Source organism: Ovis canadensis, chromosome 11 (genome assembly GCF_042477335.2).
Source record: "Ovis canadensis isolate MfBH-ARS-UI-01 breed Bighorn chromosome 11, ARS-UI_OviCan_v2, whole genome shotgun sequence".
NCBI classification, from domain to species: Eukaryota; Metazoa; Chordata; class Mammalia; order Artiodactyla; family Bovidae; genus Ovis; species Ovis canadensis.
In genome coordinates this window covers 40,424,009-40,431,638 of record NC_091255.1, presented here as the reverse complement: position 1 = coordinate 40,431,638, position 7,630 = coordinate 40,424,009, and the positions used below count along the sequence as shown (strand labels likewise).

The 7,630-nt window shown below is 45.0% G+C and overlaps 1 non-coding gene across 1 annotated transcript; it reads right to left on the bottom strand.

Annotated features, from left to right (window-relative positions):
* Positions 1-2,195: 2,195 nt before the first annotated feature.
* Positions 2,196-2,268, bottom strand: TRNAR-CCG (transfer RNA arginine (anticodon CCG)). Its single transcript has one exon. It is a non-coding gene; the product is annotated as a tRNA-Arg (tRNA).
* Positions 2,269-7,630: the final 5,362 nt, after the last annotated feature.

Below are 7,630 nucleotides of genomic sequence, written 5' to 3'. Positions count from 1 at the left end.
AAAATTGTTTGCTCTTGGTCTTTTCTGTAAGTGGCCAGAACAAAGAAGAGAAGGTTTTCAATGTGCTTCCTTCACTATTTTCTGATTGTTTTTGAGTTACATGCACAGTGCTATGAAGTTTCACCTGGAGGAAGTTGAGCACTGGAAATAGAATTCTGACAGTCCTGAAGAACTCGTCTATGCTGTGCTTAGTCGTTGAGGCATGTCCGACTCTTTGTGACCCCATGGACTGTAGCCCACCAGGCTCCGCTGTCCATGGGAATTCTCCAGGCAAGAATACTAGAGTGGGTTGCCATGCCCTCCTCCAGGGGATCTTCTGAACCCAGGAATCAAAACATAGGTCTCCTGCATTACAGGTGGATTCTTTACTGTCTGAGCCACTAGGTAAGCCCAAGAATACTGGAGTAGGTAACCTTTCCTCTAGCAAATCTCCTTGACCCAGGAATTGAACTGGGGTCTCCCGTATTGCAGGCGGATTCTTTACCAGCTGAGTTACTAGGGAAGCCCCTTCTAGGTGGAAGAATAGATTTGTTTCTTGGACTCCCAAGCAAAACTTTCAATAAGTGAAAAGAAAAAAATCAAACAAACAGCTTTACAAGAGACAATGGGATGACTACTGGCTGGTTAGGGTATGTTTGTGTGCTGGAGGTTGGAGTGGGTAAGGAGGTCGGGTGAGCAGAGCCTGCTCTCTTGATGTCTCTAAGTCTTCAGCTGGGACAGTCACATACATCAGTATTATACAGCATTAAAAATTGTAATGAAGGAGAGTTGAGTTAAAGTTTTGTGCTAACGTCTGCTGTACAACAGGGACTCAGTTATACATGTAACTTTTCCATTCTGGTTTATCACAGGATATTGAACATAGTCCCCTGTGCTGTACAGCAGGACCTTGTTTATCCATCTTGTATATAATAGTTTGCTACAGTATTTTCTTTTAATTTAAGAAATGAAAGAGTTCCAAGTATAGCCAGCAAAAACCTTCATCAGCTCAGTATAACTTTTCACTCAAAATGACATCAGCCTCTGGTCTGTCACCTCTAATGAGGTGAATGAACTTAGAATCTATTATACAGAGTAAAGTAAGTTAGATGGAGAAAAAGAAATATTGTATATTAACACATATATATGTAATCTAGAGAGATGGTATGGATGAACCTATTTGCAGGGCAGCAAAGAAGACCCAGACATCAAGAACAGCCTTTTGGACACAATGGGGGGAAGGAGAGGGTGGGGCTATTTGAAGGAGCAGCAGTGAAACATATTCATTACCATAGGTGAAATAGACAGCCAGCAGGAGTTTGCTGTGTGATGTGGGGAACCCAAAGCCGGTGCTGTGACACCCTAGAGGGGAGGAATGGAGAGGGAAGGAGGAGGGAGGGGGGAGGGAGGGGACAGATGTATACCTAAGGCTGATTCACAGTGATGTATGGCAGAGACCAATACAATATTGTAAAGCAATTATTCTCCAATTAAAAATAAAATTTAAAAGATAAAAACAAAGAAAATGCGTACGAGGGGCTCACCCTCCGGGCACTGATCAGAGTCCAGGATCTTATGATAATTTTGTAAAAATCAAAACTCTACACATTTCCATGGTAAACATGGCCTCTCCAGCATCCTTCATAGATGGTGCTTGACTCTTGTTGAGGGTGTCCTTGTCATCAAGCTCTAATGCTGTGAATGTCCTCCCAGACAACATCTGTGAAAAGCTCTATGAACAAGGTCTGGAAGGCAAACGTGAGGACCGACCCTTTCCTGTGCTGTCTTCTCCACAAGCCCTCCCATCCTCAACCTGTTCCCTTCCCCGTCCCGCCTCTGCGAGCCTAGTATAAGCATGGTGATAAGGCCGAGCTCCACTGTCTCTCTTTGTCTCTCTTTGTCAAGGCCGTCAGTGTTCTCCAAGTCCACCAGCCCTTTCTCATCCCTCATCTTAACTTAAACCATCGTCAGCATTTTTCCTCTTGCTTTCAAAACAAACACCACCCTCTCTTCATTTTCCTCCTGACTCACTGGATGCTGCTTTCTCCACCGACTCAGTCCCTGTCATTTTTCCACCTCATGTGCTGAAGTGTTTCAGAACTCACACTTAGATCTCTTCTGGTCTTTTTTATTTTTTAGTATTTATTTGTTTTTTTTTGCCATGACGGGTCTTAGTTGCAGCTTTTGAACACTTAGTTGTTATGTGTGGGATCTAGTTCCCTGACCAGGGATTGAACCTGGGCCCTCTGCATTCGGAGTGCAGAGTCTTAGCCAGTGGACCACCAAGGAAGTCCCTCAGTTTCTTTTAGACAGGTATCCTTATATCCTGAGAGACTCTGTTTCTGGATTAATATCTTGCTGTCCTTCAAGTCTCTCTTACAGGACATAGTATTTAGATCTCTCCAGGCTCTGCTATTTATTCAACAACCATCTGTGCAACCTAGTAAGTGCTGAATAGAATAGGAATCAAATTATGTCAAATTACTAAGCAAATATCTGATTATAGTTGTTGTAAAGGCATCCCAGGGACACTCTACTCTGGCAGTAAGAAGAAACACTGACAAACTGGTGGATGTCAGGGGCTGGACTGCATGATGAAGGACACTTAGAATAGGGCTTTCATTCATTAAACCAACAAAAATTTAGTATCTACTAATATAGGACACTGCATGTCAATTGAGTATTTTATAAGGCTAACAGGCAGAAGGATCTAGAAACTCAAAGCATAAGTGGTATTTGTAAGAGCATCCATTTCATGGAGGAACACGTCTTTGGTGAATTACTGTAAAGAAACTATTTACTGGCAACATGTCACTGCATTTCTCCAGGAGACATCAGCAGTAACTAGAGAAGAAGTAGACAGAGATAGCAGAGAGACATTTCTTCTTTATTTGTCACAACAAATGGGAGAAATAAACCAAACTGACAAAAAGTAGATTCAGTGCAGTGATGAGCAGTTTGGAGAAGATATGCTTTCAGATATATAAATCTGAGCCTTCCAAGCTCATATGAAAACTACAATTTGTTATCAGTTAATATTTACTGTTTAAAGTTTTAGGTAGGGGAGGAAGCAAATTGCGTCCTTTGTTCATAAAACTGAATGACCACTTTCAACCCCCCAAAGGGGAATGTTTGACAGATGATGTTTAAAGTAATTTCCTGGAGTCAATGCTGACATGAGAGGGAGCTTTGCAAGATCCCTCTTTGAGGGAAGGTGGCCACTATGGGAGGAAGAGAGTTGCCTTCCTCTCTTGGGATGCGGGGATGGAGAGAAGAGACAGGATGAGGAAGACAAACAGGCTAACCCAGATAACAGGCAGAAAATTAGGATAGTCAACAGTGCTATAAGATCGCACAGAGCATGGTGGGGATGGACCCGCTGAACTGAGATGACATCTCAGCTAGCACTGATGGAACATCTTCAGTGTATGAAAAAGCATCCTGGAATACTCGAGAGATGCCAAGGTGGGTGAGACACTGTCCCAGCCCCTGAGATGCTGATGATAAATAGGGAAGGGAAGGACGTTCACGGATCTTTTTATTTTTAAAAGTTATTTCATGAACCATTTTAATACAAAGCCAACTCTGGTCCATGCTAATAAAAATACATAAGATACGTTATTATGTACAATAAATATAAGACATATATGTATATGATTATATACAGTAAGTTCCCTACATACAAATGAGTTCCATTCTGAGAGCATGTTTGTGAGTCCAACAAAGTCAGTCTAGGTACCCAACTAATACAATCAGTTATATAGTACTCTACTGTAGTAGGTTGATAATACTTTTCACACAAATAATACGTAAAAACACACAAAATAAACAGTTTAAATCTTACAGTACAGCACCTTGAAAGGTACAGTAATATAGTGCAACAGCCTGCATACAGCGGCTGCATTGAATGAACAGGCAGGAAGAGTTACTGATGGAGGAGGAAGACGAGGTGGGAGATGGTAGAGCTGAAGGGCTGTCAGCAACAGGAGACGGAGGGCAAGCTGCAATGTCGCTACGCCTGATGCTGATAGAATGCATGTCCGCATCTTTGAAAGTTCTCAACTTGAAGGTTCATAGGTAGGAGACTTAGTGCATGTATATAAATTTAAAATAGTGTTAAATATCCATGTGGGAACTTTGCATTCATTTTCCTCCTTCTCTGGAAACTGTGAGATTGTTCGAAGCTGGTGTGCTGCACAGAAAAGACACAGTGTGAGGAAATCGATGACGTCTTCAAGAAGCAGTGGGCATCGCTCGCCCTGGCTGAATCCGCCAGGTAGTACTGTGTCCGGGCTCACTTCTCACAAGGATACTGTGTGTCACAGACTCCCCGACGGTCCGGGCTTCCGTTTGGATGAACCACAGGACGGCTGACTTTGGTGCTTCACGGAGACCAGGCTGGGGTCCAGCGGTCCCGATGCTCTGTGTTGCTGATGGCAGCCCCTTGTCTGTCAGCCTCAGGAACCTGAGTGCTGGGGGTCGAGTCTCTTAACTACTGATGTGGTCAGGACAGTCTGGCCTTGTGCCAAGGTTCTTGCTTCTCTGGCTCTTGTTCCGGAAAACATCTGTCTCCTGCAAGGACACTGGCAGGTTAAATGAACTATCCTCGGCGTCCTTACCCTCTCTGCTCTGTCAAAACAACAAACAGCTCGCTGTGTCTCCTCTGCTAGTGGCTCTGGCTTTAGCGTGACCGACCTGGGGCTCCAGGCAAATGGACAGATTATTCCTGTTTGTCTTCCAGTGTCAATATTGGCAAAGGAGGGGGTGGGGATCAACAGAAGTCTAGCTGGTCGGATCAGTCTGTGGAGTGAACAAAGTCAAAGCCCACGTCAGCAGTGGTTTGACTGACTTTTAACCTCGTGGACAAGTCAACTCGGTTTCAAAGCGTTGAACCCCTGGGACATGGACATCCAGGCAGTTGGTGCTTCTGGAGGTAGGTCATGGGCATGAAAAGACAGGTGGACATTTAAGACCCATGGAGAGCATCGTTTGTGCTGTTACACAATGCAAGAAGAGAAAGCTGCAGGTGAGCCTTCCTCCCTGGAAGTCCCCGTGCCTCGGGAGTTCCTCAGAAATGGTAGAATTCCCAAGAACAGCCAGCAGTGCCCAGCAGGGTGCCAGGTAGCTTCCGTTTCCCAGCAGCTGAGTTTGCTGACTGAATGGGTAATTTCTGTTGGCATGAGTGAAGAAATGACCAAGTACTCTGTGAGATGTTGTTTGCTCTTTCTTTTAACTTCCCCATCACTTGCCCTTCTTCATTTTTTTTTTAAATTTATTTTTTCTTGGAGTACAATTGCTTTACAATGTTGTGTTAGTTTCTGCCATACAGTGTGATTCACTGTATGTATGTCAGTGCCATTCAGCTTTAAGTATACATATGTCCCTTTCCTCCTAGACCTCTCTCCCACCCCTCCAGGTCATCACCGAACTCCGAGCTGAGCTCCCTGTGTGGTGCAGCAGCTTCGCACTAGCTGTCTGTTTTATACGTGGTGGTGGATGCATGTCACTGCCTCTCTCTTGGTTTATCCCACCCTCCCCTTCTCCTGCCTTGTCCATAAGTTTGCTCTCTACATTTGTGTCTTTATTCTTGCCCTGAAAATAGGTTCTTGGTACCATTTGTTTAGATTGCATATATATGTGTTAATACATGATATTTATTTTCCTATTTCTGACTTATTTCACTCTGTATGACAGACTCCAGGTTCATCCACATCTCTCCAAACGACCCAGTTTCCTTCCTTTTAACGGCTGAGTAGTATTCCATTGCATATTTGTGCCATATTTTCTTTATCCGTTCATCTGTCAGCAGACGTCTATGTTGCTTCCACGTCCTGGTTATTGTAAATAGTGCTGCTGTGAACACTGTCACCCTTCCCCTATTTCTTGGAGTTTATTGGAGAAGGAACCAAGCTGGTCACCATCCTCTATAATAATGGGGCTTCCCAGGTGACTCACTGATAAAGAATTCGCCTGTCAGTGCAGGAGACACAAGAGAAACAAGTTCAATCCCCAGATCAGGAAGACCCCTGGAGGAGAGAACGGCAACCCGCTCTAGTATTCTTGCCTGGAAAGGCACATGGAGAGAGGAGCCTCGTCCATGGGGTTGCAAAGAGCCAGGCATGACTGAGCACGCACGCATGCCTGCACTTTATAATAACAAAACCTGTGCACAGAGAACAAGACTTGGACAATGCTTGCAAAGCCCCTGAGGACGCATGGCTGAAAACAGCACTCCTCTCAGGGTTGAGAAGGAGACAGATGCTTGCCCTAGTCTTCTCAGGGGAAGTAACCCTGATGAAGAACAGTTTGGAGGGTGACTCCTGTAAGGAACCATTGTTGGTGCTGAGGCTGTTTATCCTGGGGACTGATAGTACGGCATCCATCTCTGGTTGAAGGATGACTTTACCTGATTTTGGAACCAACGTGTGAATGCCACGAGGAAACAGGCTTTATTCAGCCTCCTGTAGAGAACTTTTGAGCAAATGGAGCCATTCAAAAAAGATCACGCTCCCTTAGAGCACACACAGCTCATCATCACTGAAAATACTCAAGTGAAAGTGAGAGCAAGTGACAAGGATGTTGGGCTGGGGAGAAGTTGGTGCAGTGTGGCCTTGAATGTACTTTTGGTGCTGAAGACCGTGATTCTGTGAAGAAGAGGGAGGTCCACAGACCATGCCCTGGACCACCAGGCTTTCAGCCTCCCTGGAACCACGCGGAGTTTATGGAATTGTGGCAATCAGACAGGGCCGCCTCCCAGGGATTTATCTTATCCCGGTAACTCCATTAGACCAGGAGATGGACACTAAATAAACTCATGCAGGGAATTAAAGTCGTCCTCTTTGAATCTATTTGAAGTCAGCCCTTTGAAGCAAGCTTTCTTCTCCCTGTTTCCTCTCTTTTTTTATTTAAAAACATTGTGTCAGGAGTGCCTTTTTGCTGTAATTATCCCTGTCACTGCTGCTTGGGATAGTTTTACTAACTGGTGAGCAAACCTTGCCAGGAGAGTGGATGATGGGCAGTTCTAAAGAGGACGGGGAAGCTCTTTATCTCGGAGCTGCAGTGGCAGCTGGATCCCCCAATGACAGCCCTGACGTCCCCTGGAATGTCTTCCTGAGATGAGAGGTTACCCGTTCAAACAGAAGCCTCTGAATGCCAGCTCCTGGCAACCCTGTGCCGCTTCAAAGCACAGGTTTGTGTGATGGAGAGAGACTCCTGCCAGAGTCAGGCTCCCGTCGTTGTTAATTGATGACTCACAGAGCGACCAGCCTGTTTTGCTGGATGAGCGTCCGGGCTGATTATTAGAAATTGCTTTCATGGGAGCGAATGGTAGTGCATCCTTAACACCAAGGGTGAGGCCCCCTGTAGAGTGTGTGGGGCTTTAGTCAGCTTAATTTGACTTTCATCATAGTTAAATGAGGCACGGGGGAGTTCAAAGGAAATTTCGGTGCAGTCTATAAAGATGCTCATCCAGACAGTCAGATGTCATGCTTTTCAGAGACGTGTCTTCGTGGCATCAAATCTGAATGGGATGGTAAGAATCATATCCTTCAGAACTCCTCTGCATGACCAATTTTTGCCTTTTATCCTGGCCACTGTGGACACAGCCGTAAAATGGACTCAGGATGCTCCCGTTAGGTGATGGGTGATCCAG